Raw genomic sequence first — 25,822 nt, 5'->3', positions numbered from 1 at the left:
CGAGCGGGGTCGTTTTATTATACTATTTCAACTCATTTAGAAATTGGTTTAATCTCTATAAAACCAACATATTCATGCTAAAACTCCGGGCATCCCACTCGCCCAGAGAGCTGGCGAGCTGTAGTATGATAATCGGTAAGGACGACACTATTGCCTCTCAGGTGATCAGCATGTCCAAGACAGACTACACATGATCAAAATGGAACCAAATTCACCCTTGATTTTTGAAGCGAGAATGATGCGATAGCACCCAGCACAATAGCCTACAATGCAAGCATGTCCAATATCTAGAACGAAACGACTGACACGAGAATATCCTTTGCCCTATCAAATACTTACATCGTCCATCCGCACTTGCATGATACATGCATTATGTGCCTAACGACTGTCACATAATGAAGCCAACATCAATCAACAGCCAAATATCGCGGAATAAACATTCCAAACTCCAATGACTATATTATTTAATCATTCCATAGACCACGAGGTACTGTCCATGACGTATTTTACTGGTAAATAACATGACTGAAGAAACGATGTAATGATATAACGTTGGACTGTATTGCATAGACTAATATTGATTGTACGAGGAATATATTACACTCTAACTGTTTCCTAAGCTCATTGTCTTATGAAAAGTATTTCAGAACTAACGGAGGGTAGGGCAACAATTTACACATAACTTGTAGTTGGCTACTGTAACGTGCACCATACACAATAAGGAAAACAAAATGTAACTCATGTTCAAAATACCACGAACAATTTTCAGATCCCTGCGCAGCAAAGTCTCCGCAAAGCCAGTATTGGTCTGCATTACACAGTGCTAAGCATGTTTAGACAGGCTACTGTATTTATCTCCGGCCGTGCGACACAAAATGTTGATTTGACTCTTTCATCAGCCCTTACCGAACCGCTTCTGTGTTCAAAGACATGCAAGAGTCCGACCCGAACCGAGTCTTCTCGTCCCTGATACTGAATAATTCGAAAGATAATTAGCAAGCAAGATAACGATGTCAAATGGCACAAACAATTACAAACCCGTTCGTCCAGGGTATAAATTAACAGTATATATCACGGCTCCAGCGAGAATCAAGTCTTCCGTTCTTGTCGGTTGCTGTTCACTAATCTCGACGGTTTTCGGTTCTGAAAGTCGGGGGGGGGGGGGGGGGGTTCGTCAAGACAGTCCGTACAGTATCTCGGTCTACGGTCTGGTGGGAGAGAGGGGCGAGAAGGTGGACTGATAGTCTGGGACTTGTAGTGTTTGGCTATCCACGCCCAAACTATACATATCATGCAGTGGCGAGGAGTAAGGACTGCAGGTACCAGCATGCAACGCAGTACACCAGCCGCTCAAGGGGAAAGGGGGATCGCAACGGTGCGCTAAACTGAAAAAGCTTACCGAATTAACAAAGTGAAAATTCACATTTTCATCATAAAGACACCGAGTTATATTGAATGAATGCACGAATAACAATAATATATAATCGAATAAATGGAAGTACCCCTACGGATGATGGTTGCATTATGGACTAAAGCAGGCCAACAAAAAAGAGTGAGATGTATTAGTTCGAGAGCAACGAATTAACACGAGGACCAAGATCTTGGCTGGTCTGTGAAGGGAAAATACTCAAATTTCACTGTGTAGTTATGTTATGGAGTCTAGAGCTGGGCGATATAGACAACAATCCATATCGCAATAAATTGCCTGAATAGATGCAATAACGATAAATAGAAAGATAAGTGTATAACATTCATGTGCACCTCTGTTTAAAAAACAATAATTATCCTTTAAACTACAATTACTATTTTGATGGTTTTAGCCATCGATTAATTGTTCCATTAACAATCACCCATATTAGCAAACCTATTTAATTTCTAACTTCACATTTTCCTAGTATAGGCTACATGTCATAATGAATGATATCAGCAAAATGCCTGCGATAAGTGTTCGGTATTGGTCGGTGTCTATCATTTTCGGTTTATCTTCCCAGCTTTAATTGTGTACCCATCATTATCATATGAAATTACAGTAGGCTTTATGGATTTGATGTATGGCCAATAGGCATAGCCTTGCTGGTTGTGACAGAAATGTATTTGGACAGACTTTCCTAAACAGCATGAAACATTAGATTTTCACAAAAATAATTAAGATTGATATGACCACATTATATTCTCACCCCTTGAGGTCCAGTTATACATACCCTGCTTACACTACTTGACAGAACACATTGCCCCAATGCCTCTCTTTCCCCCTGTCTCCTGAGTGGCGCAGCGGTCTAAGGCACTACATCTCAGTGCAAGAGGGGTCACTACAGTCCCTGGTTTGAATCCAGGCTGTATCACATCTGGCTGTGATTGGGAGTCCCATAGGGCGGCGCGCAATTGGCCCAGTGTCATCCAGGTTTGGCCAGGGTAGGCCGTCATTGTAAATAAGAATTTGTTCTTAACTGACTTGCCTAGTTAAATAAAGTTTACACACTCTTGACAACCAGGCCTCCAATCAACGTGTACCTCAAACATCTTAACACTGACCTCCATCACTGCTCTGAATTCATCCCCTTTTGCCCTATTCCAGGCATCTTCAATTTCAATCCCCTCCCCAATCACAATCCTAATTTACTGATATCCAGAAATGCACCATTTCCCTTGTCTGACTACTCAAACTGAATTATTCTGCTGCTCTATGTTCGCTACATACTCAAGTCTGAGACTGCCATCGTTGAAGTCGTTTGTGGTGACAATAAAATAACAATAACGAGGCTATATACAAGGTGTACCGGGACCAAGTCAGCGTACTGGGGTACGAGGTGATTGGGGTGATTGATTGAAGTAATACAGTATGTACATGTAGGTTTGGTTTGGTGATTGATTGATTGAAGTACTATGTACATGTAGGTAGGGGTAAAAAGCAGAAAGTCTGAGTAGCCATTTGTTTAATTGTTCAGCAGTCTTATGGCTTTGCGGTAGAAGCTGTTAAGGAGCTTTATGGTCCCAGACTTGGGACTCCGGTACCGCTTGCCGTGCGGTATCAGAGAGAACAGACTGACTTGGGTGGCTGGAATCTTTGACAATTCTCAGGGCCTTCCCCGGACACCGCCTGGTATAGAGGTCCTGGATGACTGGGAAAACGGACCCAGTGATGTAATAGGCTGTACGCAGGACCCTCTGTAGCGCCTTGCGATCAGATGCCGAGTATTTGCCATAGCAAGCGGTGATGCAGCCAGTCAAGATGCTTTCAATTGTGCATCTGTATAACTTTTTGAGGATCTGAGGGGCCATGCCAAATCTTTTCAGCCTCCTGAGGGGGAAGAGGCGTTGTCGTGCCCTCTGTGTTTGGACGTGTTGGTGTGTTTAGACCCTGATAGGTCCATAGTGATGTGGACACCGAGGAACTTGAAGCTCTCGACTGTCTCCACTACAGCCTCGTCGATGTGAATGGGAGCGTGCTAGGCCCTCCGTGTGTTTTTGCCTACTCTCACCACCTGGGGGCGACCTGTCAGAAAGTCCATTATCCAACTGCAGAGCGAGGTGTTTAATCCCAGGGTCCTTATCTTAGTAATGAGCTTGGAGGGCACAATGGTGTTGAACGCTGAGCTGTAGCGAATGAACAGCATTCTTACATAGATTTTACTTTTGTCCAGGTGGGAAAAGGCAGTGTGGAGTGCAATAGAGATTGAGTCATCTGTGGATCTGTTGGGGCGTTATGCGAATTGGAGTGGGTCCAGGGTGTCTGGGATGAAGGTGTTGATGTGAGCCATGACCAGCCTTTCAAAGCATTTTATGGCAACAGATTCAATTGCTACGGGGCGATAGTCATTTAGACAGGTTACCTTGGCACTCTTGGGCACATCGACTATGGTGGTCTGCTTGAAACATATGGGTATTAGGGTCAAGGAGAGGTTGAAAATGTCAGTAAAGACACTTGCCAGCTGGTCAGCGCAAGTCCTGTTAACCCGTCTGGCCCTTGGCCTTGTGAATGTTAACCTGTTTAAAGGTCTTACTCACATCGGCTACGAAGAGCGTGATCACATAGTAGTCCTGAAAAGCTGGTGCTCTCATGCATGGCTCAGTGTTGCATGCCTCAAAGCGAGCATAGAAGGCATGTAGGTCATCTGGAAGGCTTGCATCACAGGGCAGCTCGCAGGGGGGTTTGCCTTTGTAATCCGTGATAGTTTGCAAGTCTTGCCACATCCGACGAGCATCAGAGCCGGCCGGTGTAGTAGGATTCAATCTTAGTCCTGTATTGACACTTTGCCTGTTTGATGGTTCATTGGAGGACGTAGCAGAATTTCTTGTAAGTTTTCGGATTTCTGTCCCGCTCCTTGAAAGCGGCATCTCTAGCCTTTAGCTCAGTTTGGATGTTGCCTGTAATCCATGGCTTTTGGTTTGGGTATGGTCACTGTGGGGACTATGTTGTCGATGCACTTATTAATGAAGCCGTTGACTGATGTCATCGGATGAATCCCGGAACATATTCCAATCTGTGCTAGCAAAACAGTCCTGTAGCTTAGAGTCCACTCCAGAGGATCACTTCCGTATTGAGCGCATCACTGGTACTTCCTGTTTGAGCATTTGTTTGTAGGCAGTAATTAAGAGGATGTAGTTATGGTCAGATTTGCCAAATGGAGGGCAAGGGAGAGCTTTGCATGCGTCTCTGTGTGTAGAGTAGAGGTGATCTAGAGTTTTTTCGCCTCTAGTTGCACAGGAGACATGCTGGTAGAAATGAGGTAAAACGGATTTCAGTTTTCCTGCATTAAAATCCCCGGGCCATTAGAGAGCTTCTAATCTGGCTGAGCATTTTCTTGTTTGCTTATGGCCTCATACAGCTCGTTGAGTGCGGTCTTAGGGCCAGCATTGGTCTGTGGTGGTAAATAGACCACTACGAAAAATATAAATGAAAACTCTCTTGGTAAATAATGTGGTCTACTGTTTATAATGAGGTATTCTAACTTAGGCAAGCAGAACCTCAAGACTTTATATTAGAGATTGCGCACCAACTGTTGTTGACAACACACCCCCCCTCCCCTCCCCTCACCAGACGCAGCTCTTCTGACCTGCCGATGTACAGAAAAAACAGCTCGATTTATGTTTTCCATGTCCTTGGTTCAGTGAAACATCGGATATTATCGTTATTTAGATCACTTTGATACGATAGTCTTGAACAGAGCTCATCCTGTTTATTTTCCAGTGATTGCACGTTCACCAATAGAACGGAGGGTTAGGGCGACTTATCCACTCACCGTCGCATTCTTGTTAGGTACCTCGCACGCTGGCCCTATAGCGGCCCCTCCTCCTCCTCCTCAGAGTGACAGGGATTTGGGCCTGGTCAGGGATGAGCATCATGTCGTTTACCTCCGATTCGATGAAATAGCATTCCTCATCCAAAACTAGTTTAGTAATCACTGTTTTGATGTCCAGAAGCTATTTTCGATCATATGAAACGTTAAGATCAGTACAAAAAAATACACAAAATAGCACGATTGGTCAGGAGCCCGTAAAATGGTGGCCATCCCCTCCGGCGCCATTCTGTAGTTCAAAGCCAATGACACATTTTCTAAACGCCGCTTTATCCACGTGTGTTCTGGCTCTGGCCCAACCCATCGGTTTCTGGGACCAATCAGAACAGTTAGAATGTGTTTCTAGAAATTGTTGGGGAGGTACTGAGATCCAGACTCATTGTGGAGAAGAAACTAATGTTTGTGGGCGTGGAGTAGTGTTTGGCCAAAGCAAGGAGTTTGGATAGCCAGGTAACCATTTCCCCACCTCACACTAAAGAAAGACTGATACGGATTTCTTTGTGCCGATGCCAATAACGATTCTTGGGGGTCAAGGAGGTCGATGACCGTTATTTTAGGCCAATATTCAATATCATTAAATGTGATTTTTTAAAAAAAAATTCAATCAAACAATACATTTTACTTTGGTAAAAACAATCTAACTACATTACAACATAATGGTAATACTTTTATTTGAATGGTAAATCTATTGATAAACTGGGTAAATTAAGATGGCCTAGGCCTATTCACAATACAGGTGAATGCATATTCATTAGAAGTGTGTGCATGCATTGAGTTATTGAGCTTGTTTTGGCTGATCAGTGGAGTCTATTGTGCTAGATGATTAACAATCTGTTGGAGCTAGGAACACAAGAATTTTGCTACACCCGCAATAACATCTGTTAAATTATGTGTATGTGACCAATAAAATTTGATTCGATCGGTTTGCCTTCCATTTGGGACTGATGTTTTCTTACTGATCAACAATATTTGCATAGAAGGGAAAGGGGGATACCTAGTCAGATGTACAACTGAATGCATTCACCTGAAATGTGTCTTCCACATTTAACCCAACCCCTCTGAATCAGAGAGGTGCGGGGACTGCCTTAATCGACACGCCCGTGGAACAGTTGGTTAACTTCCTTGCTCAGGGGCAGAACGACAGATTTTTACCTTGTCAACTTGGGGATTCAATCCAGCAACCTTTTGATTATTGGCCCAACACTCCTACCCGCAAGGCTACCTGCCGCCCCAATGTGTCACGCCTGTATGGAAGGACATCATATACTGTAGGCACTGCTGACCCATACAAATGGGTCCAACTTAAGGTCATGATTCGTGATCACGGATGCATTTTCTGTGATCTGGAAAAAGTATTTTTTCAGCTGTCAGGACGCATCTCTAAACAACTCAGCTGCCAGGACAAAATTTGAAACAACTCAATTGGCTAGTTCAGCTATCTGTTAAGAAACAGGTTGTAACTTGATCCAACTGCTACGATTGGATAGAGCTAGGCTGTAACTCCGTTCCCTTTCATATCTCTCTCCATCTCTCATATCAGTTGGTGCTGTTTACTGCTACTATGAGAACTAGCTCAATGGCGACGACATTTGCTACCAAGCCATACATTTGCATAATATTTAACAAGGAGAGCGAGGGCAGGCAAAAAGATGAAACAACGTTGCACGTTCTGTCTAAATGACTCAAATCTGCCCATAGTTTGAGAAGTGAGAATGCATACACGTGCACTCATCTACAGCTTTCTTGGACCATAAACATGCAGGAAGATTCTTAGGTAGCTAAACCTATTGCCAATCTTTATTTAGGCATTTTAAAACAATTCCTTCTTTCTCTATTACGACAATCATCTAATCCGACAATCAATTGTCAATTGACGGGTACGATTGCGGCTGGTCAGATCAGCACACCAGTAAATAGCTAACGTTGCACCCCAAGTCAGATGGCTCGTTGACAAAAACGTTGCATGTTCAAAATGTTAACCAGCTATTAGCTCCTATCTGATATTTTAGCACCATGTTTATCTAGCCAGCTAGCTAGCATAGTAGATAATATAGCTAGCTAGCTAACACCACAGATGAAAGGATTACTTATCATAATCTTTCTAACAGGTCACATAGCTATCTGCTTAGCTAGCTTGCTTATTGCATGCATATCCAGGCACGTCGACACAAGCCTTATTATTAGTGAATTAACTAAACTAATATTTTCAACAGGAGTTCGATTTTTGTCACCGTGTTAATTTATCAATTTCTTAATACTGCACCTCTGTTAGAGAATGAGCTAGCTTGCTGCTGATTTTCCCAGATAGATATTCCTCTGCATTGTGCAGTGCTCGTGGCTCAGGCGGTGAGTGGCGGCTGGCATAGCAGCCAGACTAGAAAAGGCCAATATCGGCCCGATATATTGGCTCGGACGATTATCAGTCGTTCTCTACCTCACACCCCACATCTGTCTCCCCTACATCACTTGGTACTGTTTTCTGTATGGTTATTTTAACTGGGCTCTCTCACATTCTCTTCACATTGACCTTCGCTGTCCTCCCAACACCACCTCTCTTCCTGCTCAAACTCATTCATATAGTCACAGGACAGCCTATAGGCCCTAAACCTGTCCTTGACCCCTCTTGCATGGTAATTCATTTCTTCATCTTCTTATCACGGTGCAGACCATTTTATCTGTTAGAATATTCTGAGATTAAAATCAATTTCTGAGGATGAATGGTTCAAATGAATTTACACTGCTTCATGACTGAAACCTCAGGGCAAATTCCAAATATAAATGGTGAACTCGACCTGCACATGTCCTTACCTTTCTTTACATCCCATCTAAGTCTTATTCTAAAATTGATTTAATCGTTTTTTTCCCCTCATCGATCTACACACAATAACCCACAATGACAAAGCAAAAACAGGTTTTTAGAAATGTTTGCAAATGTATAAAACAATGTAAAAACTGAAATATCACATTTACAGAAGTATTAAGACCCTCTACTCAGTACTTTGTTGAAGCACCTTTGGCAGTGACTACAACCTCGAGTCTTCTTGGGTATGACACTACAAGCTTGGCACACCTGCATTTGGGGAGTTTCTCCCATTCCTCTCTGCAGATCCTCTCAAGCTCTGTCAGGTTGGATGGGGAGCGTCGCAGCACAGCTATTTTCAGGTCTGATGTCCGATCGGGTTCAAGTCCGGGCTCTGGCTAGGCCATTCAAGGACGCTCAAGGACAGTCCTGGAGCCACTCCTGCGTTGTCTTGGCTGTGTGCTTAGGTTCGTTGTCCTTTTTGAAGGTGAACCTTTGTCCCAGTCTGACGTGACGCTTTGCAATCAGGCCGAAGACTTCAATCTTGGTTTCATCAGACCAGAGAATATTGTTTCTCATGGTCTGAGAGTCTTTAGGTGCCTTTTGGCAAACTCCAAGCAGGCTGTCATGTGCCTTTTACTGATGAGTGGCTTCCGTCTGGTCACTCTACCATAAAGGCCTGATTGGTGGAGTGCTGCAGAGATGGTTGCCCTTTTGGAAGATTTTCCCATCTCCACAGAGGAACTCTAGAGCTCTGTCAGAGTAACCATCGGGTTCTCTGTCACCTTCCTGACCAAGGCCCTTCTCCCCCGATTGCTCAGTTTGGCCGGGCGGCCAGCTCTAGGAAGAGTCTTGGTGGTTCCAAACTTCTTCCATTTAAGAATGATGGAGGCCACGGTGTTCTTGGTGACCTTCAATGCTGCATAAATGTTTTGGTACCTTTCCCCAGATCTGTGCCTCGACACAATCCTGTTTTGTAGCTCTACGGACAATTCCTTCAACCTCATGGCATGATTTTTAATCTGTCATGCACTGTCAACTGTGGGACCTTTACATAGACAGGTGTGTGCCTTTCCAAATCATGTCCAATCAATTGAATTTACCACAGGTGGACTACAATAAAGTTGTAGAAACATCTCAAGGATGATCAATGGAAATAGGTTGCACCTGAGCTCTACTTCGAGTCTCATAGCAAAGGGTCTGAATACTTATGTAAATAAGGTATCTGTTTTTTTAAATTGTATTGTGTGTAGATTGTTGATGAAAAATGTTGTTTTAATCAATTTTAGGATAAGGCTGCAATGTAACAAAATATGGAATAAGTCAAGGGGTCTGAATACTTTCCAAAGGCACTGTAGGCCTATATTTAAGTTTTTGACATCACTCAAGAGTACTGATATAAGATAAGGGTCATTTTAGAGATGCATTATATTTCATCATTTGAAACGCATGACAACCTGGCCCTTTCATAGAGGCACAATAGGCCTACACAGCAAAAAACGTATTGTTTCCACAATCCGATAGAACTGTTACGGATGTTGGATCATTTTATTGGGTTATTTTCTGCTTGTTGGGTTGTTTTAGCAGTAACTCAACAGGTTAGGTACAAGTCAATTAATCTCACGACAGGCATTTGTAATCAAACCTCAACAGTCGGATGCCGGGGGACGGCAACTCTCTGCAAAACCCATTGCCACTTATTGTGCCACTGGAGAGAGACAAATGGGTAAGTTAACCTTTATTTCTAGTTATTTAAATGAGCTAATTGTTTAGCTAGATAACATGACTACCTCAATCGTTATTTCAAATAATTCTGGTGACTTTACAGCAATTGCTAGCTAGATAGCTGCTAGGGTAAGCTATCTAACGTCTAGGTTGAAGATAAAGGTTAAGACAAGTTATGATTCCATGTGGAAGCTTTTCGAAAAATAAACTAATTCATGAGACCAGCGCCGTTGCTAACTACTAGTGCCGTTGCTAACTACTAGTGCCGTTGCTAACTACTAGTGCCGTTGCTAACTACCAGTGCCGTTGCTAACTACCAGTGCCGTTGCAAACTAGCATAGCTGGTCCCATTGTTGCAAAGAGTTATGCGATATTAAAATTGTCTTGTCTTTAGCCTAAGTTGAAGATGACAAAGGTTATGTTAAAAGAAAGTACTACATCATCTCTGTACCCCATACATATAATTATCTGTAAGGTCCCTCAGTCGAGCAGTGAATTTCAAACACAGATTAAACCCCAACGACTAGGGAGGTTTTCCAATGCCTCGCAAAGAAGGGCACCCATTGGTAGATGGGTAAAAATGTAAAAAAGCAGAAATTCAATATCCCTTTGAGCATGGTGAAGTTATTAATTACACCCAGTCACTACAAAGATACAGGTGTCCTTCCTAACTCAGTTGATTGACAGAGTGAAAAGAAGGAAGCCTGGACATGATACAAATATTCCAAAACATGCCTCCTGTTTCCAACAAGGCACTAAAGTAATACTGAAAAAAAATTGTCCTGAACACAAGGCCGTCATTGTCAATAAGAATTTGTTCTTAACCTGTCTGGACTAGGGGGCAGTATTTTCACGGCCGGATGAAAAACGTACCCAATTTAAACAGGTTACTACTCTGGCCCAGAAACTAGAATATGCATATTATTAGTAGATTTGGATAGAAACACTCTGAAGTTTCTAAAACTGTTTGAATGGTGTCTGTGAGTATAACAGAACTCATATGGCAGACAAAATCCTGAGAAAAAGTCAACCAGGAAGTGGAGGATCTGAGAATTGTAGTTCTTCTTTCTAGTCCCTTTCGAAACTACAGTATCTGTGGCGTTACGTTGCACTTCCTAAGGCTTCCATGGGCTGTCAAAAGCCTTCAGAAAGTGGTTTGAGCATTCTCCTGTCACTGGGCAGAGTATAGGAGCTCAGTTACTGAGTGGTCTGCCTGGCAACAAAGGGATTGGATATGCGCGGTCACGCCGTTCCTTCTTTTTCTTCTTGAATGAATATGCTATTGTCCGGTTGGAATATTATCGCAATTTTACGTTAAAAATACCATAAAGATTGATTTTAAACAGCGTTTGACATGCTTCTAAGTACGGTAATGGAACACTTTGACTTTTTGTCTCTGGTTCCACGCTCGCGCGTTATGCCTTTGGATAAGTGATCTGTACGCACGAACAAAACGGAGGTATTTGTACATAAATATGGATTATTTCAAACAAAAACAACATTTCTTGTGGAAGTAGCAGTCCTAGGAGTGCATTCTGATGAAGATCAGCAAAGGTAAGAGCATATTTCTAATACTAATTCTCAGTTTAGGTTGCCCCGAACTTGGCAGGTGTCTGAATAGGTCACCGTGATGGCTGAGCTATGTACTCAGAATATTGAAAAATGTGCTTTCTCCGTAAAGCTATTTTAAAATCTGACAAAGCGGTTGCATCCAGGAGTAGTCTCTCTATAATTCTTTAAATAATTGTTATATATTTTGTCAACGTTTATGATGAGTATTTTTGTAAATTGATGTGCACATTCACCGGAAGTTTTGGTGGGAATACATTTTCTGAACATCACGTGCCAATGTAAAATGCTGTTTTTGGATATAAATATGAACTTTATCGAACAAAACATACATGTATTGTGTAACATAATGTCCTAGGAGTGTTAGTGCTTTATTTAGCAATGTTTTGGGTTTTATTGACACATGTCCTTGCTTGGAAAATGGCTGTGTGATTATTTTTGTCTATGTACTCTCCTAACATAATCTAATGTTTTGCTTTCGCTGTAAAGCCTTTTTGAAATTGGACAATGTGGTTACATCAAGGAGAAGTGTATCTTTAAAATGGTGTAAAATAGTTGTATGTTTGAGAAAGTTGAATTATGACATTTTGTTGTTTTTGAATTTGCCGCCCTGATATTTCACTGGCTGTGTCCCGCAGGTGGGACGCTAGCGTCCCACATAGCCCATAGAAGTTAACTGACTTGCCTAGTTAAATAAAGGTTAAATATAGTTCAAATAAATGTTTGAGGCAAATCCAAAACAACACATTACTGAGTACCACTCCATATTTTCAAGCATAGTAGTGGCTGCATCATGTTATGGGTATGCTTGTAATTGTTAACGAATGGGGAGTTTTTCAGGATAAAAAATAAACAGAATGGAGCTAAGCACAGGCAAAATCCTAGAGTTCAGAATCCTGAATCCGGGTTCAGTCTGCTTCCCAAAAGACACTGGGAGATGAATTCACCTTTCAGCAAGACAATAACCTAAAAAAAAGGCAAAAATCTACACTGGAGTTGCTTACCAAGAATACGGTGAATGTTCAGAGTGGCCGAGTTACAAGTTTGACTTAAATCTGCTTGAAAATCTATGGCAAGATTTGAAAATGGTAGTCTAGCAATGATTATCAACCATTTAGACAGAGCTTGAAGAATTTTGAAAAGAAAAATGACTAAATATTGTACAATCCAGATGTGCAAAGCTCTTAGAGACTTACTCAGAAAGACTCAAAGCTGTAATCTCTGCCAAAGGTGATTCTAACATGTATTGACGCAGGGGTGTGAATACTTATGTAAATTAGATATTTCTGTTTTTCATTACATTTTCAAAAATGTATAATATGTTTTCACTTTGTCATTATAGGGTATTGTGTGTAGATGGGTGAGAAAAATATATATTTAATTGATCTTGAATTCAGGCTGTAACACAACAAAATGTGGAATAAGTCAAGGGGTATGAATACTTTGTGAAGGCACTATATTTCTTCAGTTTTAGACATTGTTTCAAATAAATATATACAGTTGAAGTCGAAAGTTTACATACACTTAGGTTGGAGTCATTAAAACTCATTTTTCAACCACTCCACAACTTTTTCCAACAATTGTTTACAAACAGATTATTTAACTTATAATTCACTGGATCACAATTCCAGTGGGTCAGAAGTTTACAAACACTAAGTTGACTGTGCCTTTAAACAGCTTGGAAAATTCCAGAAAATGATGTCATGCTTTAGAAGCTTCTGATAGGCTAATTGACATAGGTGTACCTGTGGATGTATTTCATGGCCTACCTTCAAACTCAGTGCCTCTTTGCTTGACATCATGGGAAAATCAAAAGATATCAGCCAAGACCTCAGAAAAAAAATTGTACACTATCACAAGTCTGATTCATCCTTAGGAGCAATTTCCAAATGCCTAAAGGTACCATGTTCATCTCTACAAACAATAGTACGCAAGTATAAACACCATGGAACCACGCAGCCATCATACCGCTCAGGAAGGAGATGTGAAGATGCTGGAGGAAACAGCTACAAAAGTCTCTATATCCACAGTAAAACGAGTCCTATATCGACAAAACCTGAAAGGCCGATCAGCAAGGAAGAAGCCACTGCTCCAAAACCGCCATAACAAAGCCAGGCTACGGTTTGCAACTGCACATGGGGACAAAGATCGAACTTTTTGGAGAAATGTCCTCTGGTCTGACGGAAAGAAATTGAACTGTTTGGCCATAATGACCATCGTTATGTTTGGAGGAAAAAGGGGGATGCTTGCAAGCCGAAGAACACCATCCCAACCGTGAAGCACGGGGGTGGCAGCATCATGTTGTGGGGGTGCTTTGCTGCAGGAGGGACTGGTGCACTTCACAAAATAGATGGCATCATGAGGTTGGACAATTAGGTGGATATATTGAAGCAACATCTGAAGACATCAGTCAGGAAGTTAAAGCTTGGTCGCAAATGGGTCTTCCAAATGGACAATGACCCCAAGCATACTTCCAAAGTTGTGGCAAAATGGCTTAAGGAAAACAAAGTCAAGGTATTGGTGTGGCCATCACAAAGCCCTGACCTCAATCCTAGAGAAAATTTGTGGGAAGAACTGAAAAAGCGTGTGCGAGCAAGGAGGCCTACAAACCTGACTCAGTTACACCAGCTCTGTCAGGAGGAATGGGCCAAAATTCACCCAACTTATTGTTGGAAGCTTGTGGAAGGCAACTGAAAGCGTTTGACCCAAGTTAAACAGTTTAAAGGCAACTTCTGACCCACTGGGAATGTGATGAAATAAATAAAAGCTGAAATATATCATTCTCTCTACTATTATTCTGACATTTCACATTGTTAAAATAAAGTGGCGATCCTAACTGACCTAAAACAGGAAATTTTTACTAGGATTAAATGTCAGGAATTGTGAAAAACTGAGTTTAAATGTATTTGGCTAAGGTGTATGTAAAACTTCCGACTTCAACTGTATATTGCGTTTCATCAAATGCAGAGGTGACCTGTGGTGGAGTTTCATCGGACTTGTTGTTGTCTTCCATAGGGGGAGAAAAGGGCAAGTGACCTGGCAAAGGATGCTGAAACCCTTCTAATGGTAAGACAATGTGAAAATATACTAGGCCAATAATAATTATGCTTTTCGACATCATACTTTTCTTGTTCTTTATGGAAATTGACATACTAATGCCCGGATCCAATATGTTTTCTTGATCACATCAATAATTTGGGATTTGTTTCAAATGTTGTTTTCAACCTATAGACCCGTTTTGTGATGTGGCCCTGAAGGTGGGACCTGCCATCCTGCCTCCATGGTCATACAGAATGGATGGGGAAATGATTCACCCCTAATAATACAACGTGTAAGTATACAAGCTGTGGTCTTCCCAGGGGGGTCCGGGGGCATGCCCCCCAGGAGATTACATTTTTGTTGAATGACTGTGAGAAGGTCACAACTGGGGACATTCTACTCCAAAATGCATGAACATTTCACTATGTTCAGTTTAATTATCTCTTGATCTCAATGACATCACCAGAGAATTCTATATTAAACCCAAATATAATTTAACTAGCGTAACGTTACTGCATCTTTGCTAACAATTATTACATACATCTATTAATAGCGTTATCTCATAGAGATATTTAGAGGACGCAACATTGCATCTGTTCCATTATGGTGTCTGTGAGAGAATGGGCAGTGCCATTGAGGCCATCTCCATTTTTAAGTAGTACATTTTTCTTCACCTACTACTTCTATGAGTTGGTAAACAAACTGAAAGGGTGCACACTGCCACCTGAAGTGTGTTGTTTGAACAGGTATAAAGACAAGGTTGACGATTTACTGCCACCTGCAGTTATGGAATGTTTGCTCACAAGTATAATTAATTGGCTGAGCACTCCCGATGAACTGGATGGAATTATGTGATCCTTCCTTAACCCATAGGAAGTCCCACCCAGTTGACAGTTTTTTTTGCAGTGACGGCAACAATTTAGCAGCAGCGATGCGCCAATGCTAAATTAATATAGGGGAAACACTGCTTGCTGGACTTTTTGAAATGTAGTGTATTTGTCTTTTTCTAACTTTTATTTTATATCCCATGTGTTAAGGAGTGGGGGTGGGGTATTGATTGGTAGGGGTTTAAAGGGTAAAGCTATTAAATACAACTATTAAATATTAATAATCACATTGACATTGTATGAAAACGGTATTACAATAGTATTGAAATAGGGAGAAAATAAATACAAATAAGAATATAGATGGGTTATTATGAAACCAGCTATTGGGTTATAGTTAACCCGAATGTGGGTTGATTAGATTACCCAATGCATTGGGTAAAAAAAATTATCAATTCAATGCATTGGTTAAAATAACCACTAATACAATTCATGAATTACCCTCGTTATGTACGTCTATACTGAACAAAAATATAAATGCAACATGTAAAGTGTTGGTCCTATGTTTCATGAGTTGAAATAAAAGATCCCAGAAATGTTTCAGATGCAATTCTACTATATCCCTGTTAGTGAGCATTTCTCCTTAGCCAAGATAATCTATCCACCTGACAGGTGTGGCATATCAAGAAGCTGATTAAAAAGCATGATCATTACACAGGTGCACCTTGTGCTGGGGACAATAAAAGGCCACTCTAAAATGTCTCTACCATAAGTTGTTTTAGAGAATTTGGCAGAACGTCCAACCGGTTTCACAACCGCAGACCACGTGTAACCATGCCAGCCCAGGACCTCCACATCCGGCTTCTTCACCTGCAGGATAGTCTGAGACCAGCCACCCAGACAGCTGATGAGTATTTTTGTCTGTAATAAAGCCCATTTGTGGGGGAAAACTAATTCTGATTGGCTGGGCCTGTCTCCCAAGTGGGTGGACCATGCACTCCCAGGCCCACCCCTGCCCAGTAATGTGAAGTCCATAGATTAGGGCCTAATGAATTTATTTCAATTGACTGATTTCCTTATATGAACTGTAACTCAGTAAAATCGTTGAAATTGTTGCATGTGGCATTTATATTTTATTTCAGTATATATCTGTATAGCAGACTCAGTAGCCATCAGACATAAAAAAATGCATGTCGGTGTCATAGCACGCCACCAACATATCTCTATCTCTCTGGGGTTAGGCCTAAGCTTATCTTCCTTTATATATACAGTACCAGTCAAAAGTTTGGACACACCTACTCATTCAAGGGTTTTTCTTTATTTTTACTATTTGTAGAATAATAGCGAAGACATCAAAACTATTAAATAAAACATATGGAATCATGTGGTAACCAAATATATATTTAGATTCTTCAAAGTAGCCACCCTTTGCCTTGATGACAGCTTTGCACACTCTTGGCATTCTCTCAACCAGCTTCACCTGGAATGCTTTTCCAACAGCCTTGAAGGAGTTCCCATATATGCTGAACACTTGTTGGCTGCTTTTCCTTCACTCTGCGGTCCAACTCATCCCAAACCATCTCAATTGGGTTGAGGTCAGTGATTGTGAAGGCCAGGTCATCTGATGCAGCGCTCCATCACTCTCCTTCTTGGTCAAATAGGCCTTACACAGCCTGGAGGTGTGTTTTGGGTCATTGTCCTGTTGAAACAAATGATAGTCCCACTAAGCACAAACCAGATGGGATGGCGTATCGCTGCAGAATGCTGTGGTAGCCATGCTGGTTAAGTGTGCCTTGAATTCTAAATAAATCACAACAGTGTCACTAGCAAAGCACCCCCACACCCTCCTCCATGCTTCACGGTGGGAACCATACATGCGGAGATCATCCGTTCACCTACTCTGTGTCTCACAAAGATATGGCGGTTGGAACCAAAAATCTCAAATTTGGATTCATCAGACCAAAGGACAGATTTACAGCTGGTTGAGAGAAGGTCAAGAGTGGGCAAAGCAATCATCAAGGCAAAGGGCTACTTTGAAGAATTTCAAATATAACATATATTTTCATTTGTTTAACACTTTTTGGTTACTATATGATTCCATATGTGTTATTTGATAGTTTTGATGTCTTTACTATTATTCTACAATGTAGAAAATACTCAAAATAAAGAAAAACCCTGGAATGAGTAGGTGTGTCCAAACTTTTGACAGTTACTGTATATATTTATTAAATTGTTAATAACATACAGTGGACACCTAAGCCTATAGGCCTATGCATACAATGCCCTGATACATTTAGTGCTCAAATCTCTGACAAATGAACTGTGAGGTGGACAATTATTGTTTTAGGAAAGTAGCCTAAAAACCAATAGCAAAAATAGGTTTAGCATATGCTACACATCGAAACACAAGTAATAGTGTTTTTGTAATTTGTTATAGGCTGTTTTTAAGGATACGTAAATGTGGCTCATTTGGCCAATATCCCTCATTTATTGATGGCGCTGGCTGCGCCAGGTTGGATCTGAATGCATATGGATGTCCGGTAAATTCCTCAAATGTCTGGTAAATTAAAATCTTCCCAGTCATGTTGTCCGGCGCAAAATTTTCCGAAAGGTAACTCTGAAATGGCATATTGCTTTTTATGAAGATTTGAGAAAATCTGTCACCAATTGGATGAAAACCTAGCTAGTGCACTAGTCCAATGTCACTTTGATTATGCTTGTACATCATGGTTCACAAGCAGCCCCAAACATCTAAAGAATAAGCTACCAGCCAAACAAGCTTTTAAGAAATGTACTTAAACTCCTCCCTCATACTCATCTGGAGGTTGAGCATTTTTTCATCTCTATCTCTGTAATGTGTCTGTATCTATGTAATTGTATATGTAAAGAATATTGACCACATGGAAATAAGTCCGACTGTATCGTGCATCCCGGTCACTTTTTAAAATCTTTGTGTATATATGTATTTTTAAAAACGGACTAAGAAAATATATAAATCCAAACTATGCAGCAGCCAAATGATGAATGGAAAGAGACATCTGTTACAAAACACCAAAACTTTAATGACATTCAGATATTGTCAAGCCAAGCCTTCTATATTGGGTAAGCCTACAAGGTAGGGAGGGATGTCTTTTCTGTTTGTCGAAAATTAACATAGTCTATTTATTGTGGTGCTGAAAACGCAAACCATGATATTGAAGTGCCCGAAGTTAGTATGCTTTGTTATTGGTTGTGTGGTGCATTGGCGCAGAAACCTGTCGCTGGAATATTCTTTGCATATATTTTATATAATTATAAATATGGCATCATAATGTAAAAAAATCTGCTTTCCCCATAGCTGATCAATGTATGCAGCTGACTCTGATTGTAGTGTAATGAAACAGGCAGGGAGAGTGAGCTCGTCTATGGTGATCAGCGAACCCCTAACCTTCTGGCTCGTAGCCCTGCTTGGCATCGACTACGCCACAAAAGCATGCTGAAGTGGCAAAGTCGATATCCACATTTATAAACAAAGGGTCGCTACAGTTATTCTTATTTGTGGTCTTAAACATTATTTTGAGTTACTTCTGAGGAGGGAGGGCGTTCAATTTATTTTACTGTACCAGGGGAAGGTCATGTGAAAATATTTGTAACGTTGGGGAAGGGAAGTGCACCAGCCCTTCCCCCTGGTAAATTTCGATCTGTCCCCTACTGAATGTGAGATGAATACATTTTTGAAAAATATGCATTATGTGTTCAGAAATTCGCCCTTTATCGCATATATATCTCTATAAATACTATTGGCACCATGTGACATATGAATGCCTTTTTATTAAGTGATTATCATGATGACCAATATATGTGCATACAATAAGTCCTGTATGATGTTTGACAAGTGTATCAGCCCAAGTCCTGTTGGCTGATAGTTCAGAGAGATAAGCATTTCAATATTTGAAGTGACCTACACGTTTTCATGATGAAATATGATGCTGATAATCACTCCTCTCATATACGCCATTACAGGTGGTAATTAACAATTAACAACACATCTTTCACGTTTTGGAGCATTGATGAATTGTTTTCATAGAGTTGTAAATGCTGAGGTAAAATTGGTGTGAATTACCAAGGTTAGAGGATCAGCCTTTCCACCAATTTAACACTGATTGCAAGTGTCAACGAGTGTCAGGTGGATACATCTTATAGTTAACTTGAACAGGCTTGTCCTAAAAATACACTGGAATGTTTCGCCACTCGATATAATGAGGCTATAATATGCGAGCTGAGAACCTATAAGTTATATTACCTTGCAAGGTCAAACCGCCTAAAGACAGGTCTCGAAGCCTGTGGTGTCTGCTTAATGCAGAATAGACACAATAGCGTACGCCAAAACATTCAGCAGGCCACGCGTTCATACAGTTGACATCTAGGAAAAAAAAGCCTTTGGCACATCTGGCTTTCCCAATTTCGGATACCTTTAATCAGGCCAGCGCAGGATTCTTACCTAAATCATACGCAGGTAAAAACTAAGTAGCTTATGGAACACAATATCACAGACTTGTGAATGACAGAACTGTGATATATACAACCGGTTATAGCAAACGTCTAAATGACTGGTAGTCTAAATGATAATGGAAGTAAACAAGTTTGTTGTTTAACAATGACCTATTTCTTCCCTGTCTCCCGGCTGTTGCTGCACAGTGATGCACCACACCGGATACATCTTCGTCTTTCTACTATTTCGCAGCCTTCATCTCGAGGAAGGTAGCTAGCTATTGGAGTGTAGGATCATTTGCCCATTGCCAAACACCATTCACTCGCGAATAGCACTGAGTGTTGCATGTCGGCTGACAGACTAGTCTTTGACATATTGCCAAATATCAAAATAGAACCAATATACACACCACACTACACGAGCTACAGAATAACACGACTGATTTTTGTGCCTTCCTATCGAGCACAAGCGGAACCAGGTTGTCTCCACATTGCATTGTGTCAGAGCGGGGTTACCCAGAGACCTCAACGACAGAGCGAAAGCAATCCCGGTTGTGGCCGGCTGCTCCGGTCTTCAGCTATCGACTAGTTTTGGTCACTGCCACTACCAGTGAACGTTTGAAGCCATAGGCTCAAAAAAACGTAAATACAGTGAATATACATTTGCACACTGCAGTGCACATTTGATTGGTGATCAAAAACAATCACACTTAAAACAGCAAGTTTACAGTGAATGAAGCCACAATGTTTTGTTTGAGGCCTCGTCAAAATTATTGTCGTTCCCTTTCAAAATGGGGCTTAGGCTACCGAGAGTAAATTTGGTCGATTTATGGAATATTCGAACGCCTCGTCCAAACAACCTAGGCCTGGGATACTGCTGCTACAGAGTAGTAGCTACAGCATGGCATGTCCCGTCTGAGTTCGCGGTTGCCATTACCTGACATCATGTTTACGTTGAGAATGTAGTAAATCATGCAAAGCATGAAATATGTCACTACCAACTATGTAAAAAGACGATTACTTTTGTTCATATGTGCGTAAATGGATTGGACCTGATGTAGGCTATACCATGGAGGCAGAGAACAAGTTGGAGACGATGCTCTGAGTTGGCAGGTTGAGGATGCCACGATGTGTAAACTCATGGCAGATAGAAGATTCCTGTTATAATGAAATACAGTGAAACTAGAATTCACTACCTTTTTTGGTTGTAGTAGCCTTAGCAAAATATAATGTGGGCCACTGCCGACTGAGACAGGATTTCACCCCAAGAAACATGTGACACGTTTATCCTCACACTTGAAGACTTTACATTACCAAATGCATACCTTGAATACCGTTAGACAGGTTTGTTATGGCCTGTACGTGGATTTACAAACTTTACTGTACACAATTATTCACAGCAAAAGTTTGGGAGAGTTGACTGTTGCCCTCCATGCCGTTGTGCAATGCCCCCCTTATTGCCCCCTGCTCTCCAGTACGCCTTTGTTATTAGTAATCGCATGGTATCGCACCGCCTTACCTTGCGCTCCAAACTGCCCTTTCAAAGCTTGCAAATAGAGCTTTTCACACCACGACAAGTGATTGTTTGAGACTTGGTGACTTCTGTTACGGGTCAGGAATGTGATTTTGTGGTAGAATAATTCCAGTGTGACATGTCGGCTTCTCCTCGCGATCTTCTCTCATCGCCCGTTTTCAGACCGCAGCAGCTGGAGATGAAAATCGCGCACCCTGGGTCCTAGCGCCGACAGAGGCCTACAGGTGAATAACAGGTGGTGACCGTAGTCGAGTCCTTATATAATTGTAAATTCCTATTCAAAACATGAACATTTTTTGGAATCATCTTTGGAAATTAGAATCTTCCCTTCCAATACGGAAATAGGTCTACCACAAAAGCCAAACTCTGATGACCCAAGTGATGTTATGGCTGCAAGTGTGTGTTTATGAACCATCATTAGATAGCTGACAGAATGGTATAATTATTAAGCATAGGCACATCATACTATTTGGCTACTGGATATTTCTTCCTGACAATGATATGAATGTAAGGAAAGATACTAAACTATAAGAATAAAACAATTGTGGCACTAATTTGGGATTTTTTTCTTCTGCAACGCATAACACATGATCAATATGATGACATAAAATACGTGTTGTGTAAAAGCTTACATTGTTATCATGAGGGTTTGGACAGGAGTGTCCATCTTCATATTACTGTAAAGTTATTATTGCCATTCAATAAGAATGCACATTTCATTTACGTCGCATTCTAGTGCCCTATAATTACACCCAAGACACAAATAACTTCGGCAGTATCCGTGTCTCAACGTTGCTGTCCTGTTTCCACAAAAATTTCACAAAATTGCGTTATTACATATGCGATGTGAAAAGAGGACACTTCGTTTAGTTACTGAGGTTTAGAGACTTGAGTGAAGCTAGCCACAATAAGGATTAGCAACAATAGAGGGATTTGCATTTCGCCATCAAAATAAAAGTCCCCTGTTGAAACATCCAAACGGATCCAAATAGTGGAATAAGGCCATATTTGGACTAGATAATGCTAAACAAGATATGTTGTTATATAACGTAAAAATAAATACAATAATTTATTAATTTGACAATAAACAGCAAAAACATTGTGGATTTATTAAACTGCATAATTGCATTGGGTGTGCTGCAACCTATTCTGTACATAAATCCGAGGACACTCCAATTAGTATATGTTACGTTTGGTATAGTTACCTTATATAGATGGTTACTTAAGGCAAAAACAAAAGGAGTATGGTTAACAGGAACTTCTAGCAACTCAAAGGTTGCGAGTTCAAATCTCATTCACAGACAATTTTAGCTAATTTGCAACTTTTCAACTACTTACTACTTTTTTAGCTACTTTGCAACTACTTAGCATGTTAGCTAACCCTTTCCCTAACCCTAACCCTTTTAGCTAACTATTTAACCTAAGTCCTAGACTAGCTAACATTGGCGAGCTAGCTAATGTTTGCAATCTAGCTAGAATTCGTAACATATCATACGTTAGCAAATTGGTAACATATTGTATGTTTTTCAAATTGTTAACATGTAGTACGTTTTGCAAATTCGTAACATATAATACGAATTGTAATTCGTAACATATATTGCGAAATTGGTGATGGACAACCACAAATTAATATATGCCATACGAAACGTAACATATCATACTAAATGGAGTGCATCGGATTTATTTACAGAATAATACGAACTGCTCTGAGACCAGGTTGGGCATACATATATGCACTGTACAGCCTTGGCTATGGCGCCTTACCTACTATTGTGACTAATCCTTATTGTGGCTAGCTTCACACAGGTAGATTATAGACCTCAACCTTCCACTCCATACGGGTGACTAGAGTGGCAATCCAAGAAGCCAGTCAAGTATAATGTAGGCATTAGGCAACCAGTTTTACCTCCCCATAAACGAGAACCCTGTAGCCTGTGTGGTGGTCACGAGGGTGTGTCTCACGGTGTCCTGCTTTCCTCATTTGTACAAAACAGGCGACGGAAATGGATAACAGTTTGTCATACTGTACCAGCTTGAGTTGGTCCGACGAACGTGCTGTACAGAGAGTAGAGACTGGAGAGCCTTTCAAATGTTCTCTAATTTATAAAACCGTTATTATTGGTCAATTCACTTTAAATAAATAACCATGTTGCTCAAATTATGTATATAGACCCATTACACAATCCGTCATAACCAATGCATTCCGGACATTTCACAAGGGGAAAGAAACATGGTGTCAGTTGAGCCTGGTAAAAGTTTCGGTTTTGCACATTGTGCGCTAAAAACCTATGGATCCAACTCAACGAGAGGTATGTCGGTGCCGGTACGGATTAAATAGTTTATTATAGGCCAGCATTTTAATGTTCATGCAACGTGTACATTTGCCATTTTTAGATCAAGTTCGTATTTGGTGACTATTTATGGCGCTGGTTTTATGCCGCAGATGGTGCTGAATAAAAGCAGAAAGCTATAATACTAACATGACACAACTTAGCACTAAACCAAATAGCTTGCCATTGCAAATGCAGTTGTACACACGACTGCACACCCCGGCATTAATATAGGCCTATACAGCTAATCGATTCCAACAAGACTGCAATTCCATGCGTGTCTCAAAAATGAAGATATTATCATCTCATAATATTTCAAGCAGTTAAATACATCTAATATAGGTCAAACAATATTAATTCATGAAAAACATTCAGCACTACCGTGACGTCGTCATCTACTAGAACAGTGTATTTTACCAACGTTACCAACTGGTTCCATAGTGTAGTGGTTATCACGTCTGCTTTACACGCAGAAGGTCCTGGGTTCGAGCCCCAGTGGAACCACCACTTTTTGATGACCTAGATAAAACATTGAACGCTCCATACTGATAGCTAAATGTAGGTTAATACATACATCACAAATCAATATCTAAGATCTGTTATCTAACGACAATTATAGACAATATAACAACATTTGTTCTCAGATAATCACAGATTTAGTGGTCACTGGTCTACAGTACATGCCAGTATGGTACCAAACTTCCTATGTATTATCTCAATAACAAACAAGCTGCCTATTGTAAACTGCATTGTGCCAGTGGTTCCCAAACTTTTTATAATCTCGTACCCCTTCAAACATTCAACCTCCAGCTGCGTACCCCCTCTAGCACCAGGGTCAGCGCACTCAAATGTTGTTTTTTGCCATCATTGTAAGCCTGCCACACACAGGATACATTTATTAAACATAAGAATGAGTGCGAGTTTTTGTCACAACCCGGCTCGTGGGAAGTGACAAAGAGCTCTTATAGGACCAGGGCACAAATAATAATATAATAATAATCAATAATTTTGCTCTTTATTTTAGCCATCTTACATATAAAACCTTATTTGTTCATCGAAAAATTGTGAATAACTCACCACAGGTTAATGAAAAGGGTGTGCTTGAAAGGATGCACATAACTCTGCAATGTTTGGTTGTATTGGAGAGAGTCTCAGTCATAAATAATTTTCCACACACAGTCTGTGCCTCTATTTAGTTTTCATGCTAGTGAGGGCCGAGAATGCACTATCACATAGGTACGTGGTAGCAAAGTACATCAGTGTCTTAACAGTTCGATTTGCCAAGACAGGATACTCTGAGCGCAGCCCTATCCAGAAATCTGGCAGTGGCTTTTGATAAAATTTTCCCTAAAGCGCTTGTTGCAATTTCGATGAGGCGCTCTTGTTCAGATATCGGTAAGTGGACTGGAGACAGGGCATGAAAGGGATAACGAATCCAGTTGTTTGTGTAATCCATTTCGAGAAAGTACCTGCGTAATTGCGCACCCAACTCACTCAGGTGCTTCGCTATATCACATTTGACATTGTCTGTAAGCTTGAGTTCATTTGCACAAATAAAATCATACAATGATGGAAAGACCTGTGTGTTGTCCTTGTTAATGCAGACAGAGAAGAGCTCCAACTTCTTAATCATAGCCTCAATTTTGTCTCGCACATTGAATATAGTTGCGGAGAGTCCCTGTAATCCTAGATTCAGATCATTCAGGCGAGAAAAAACATCACCCAGATAGGCCAGTCGTGTGAGAAACTCGTCATCATGCAAGCGGTCAGTCAAGTGAAAATTATGGTCAGTAAAGAAAACTTTAAGCTCGTCTCTCAATTCAAAAAACTTGTCAATACTTTGCCCCTTGATAACCAGCGCACTTCTGTATGTTGTAAAAGCGGTATATGGTCGCTGCCCATATCATTGCATAGTGCAGAAAATACACAAGAGTTCAGGGGCCTTGCTTTAACAAAGTTAACCATTTTCACTGCAGTGTCCAAAACGTCTTTCAAGCTGTCAGGCATTCTCTTGGCAGTAAGAGCCTCTCGGTGGATGCTGCAGTGCACCCAAATGGCGTCGGGAACAACTGCTTGCACGTGCGTTACCACTCCACTATGTCTCCCTGTCATGGCTTTTGCGCCATCAGTACAGATACCAACATGAGCAGCAGCTACGTTTGGCTACATACGGACCATTAGTGGAATTCCCGCAAGAGAGTAACGGTTAATGTGATTGGATGTTAATTATTTGA

The 25,822-nt window shown here is 40.9% G+C and overlaps 1 protein-coding gene and 1 non-coding gene across 2 annotated transcripts in view; one reads left to right on the top strand and one right to left on the bottom strand.

Moving 5' to 3' along the window:
- bcorl1 (BCL6 corepressor like 1) overlaps positions 1-21,450 on the bottom strand; it is a 40,454-nt gene extending 19,004 nt beyond the window's left edge. The window contains exon 1 of the mRNA XM_014199766.3: positions 21,244-21,450. The gene's annotated coding sequence lies outside the window, so the exon portion shown is untranslated. The remainder of the gene's footprint in view (positions 1-21,243) is intronic.
- A 2,569-nt stretch (positions 21,451-24,019) lies between these two features.
- Positions 24,020-24,092, top strand: trnav-uac (transfer RNA valine (anticodon UAC)). Its single transcript has one exon. It is a non-coding gene; the product is annotated as a tRNA-Val (tRNA).
- Positions 24,093-25,822: the final 1,730 nt, after the last annotated feature.

This window comes from Salmo salar, chromosome 05 (genome assembly GCF_965601325.2).
Source record: "Salmo salar chromosome 05, fSalSal1, whole genome shotgun sequence".
Taxonomy (NCBI): domain Eukaryota; kingdom Metazoa; phylum Chordata; class Actinopteri; order Salmoniformes; family Salmonidae; genus Salmo; species Salmo salar.
Note: the sequence above shows the minus strand (reverse complement) of the source record. Positions and strands in the feature narration are given on the sequence as shown.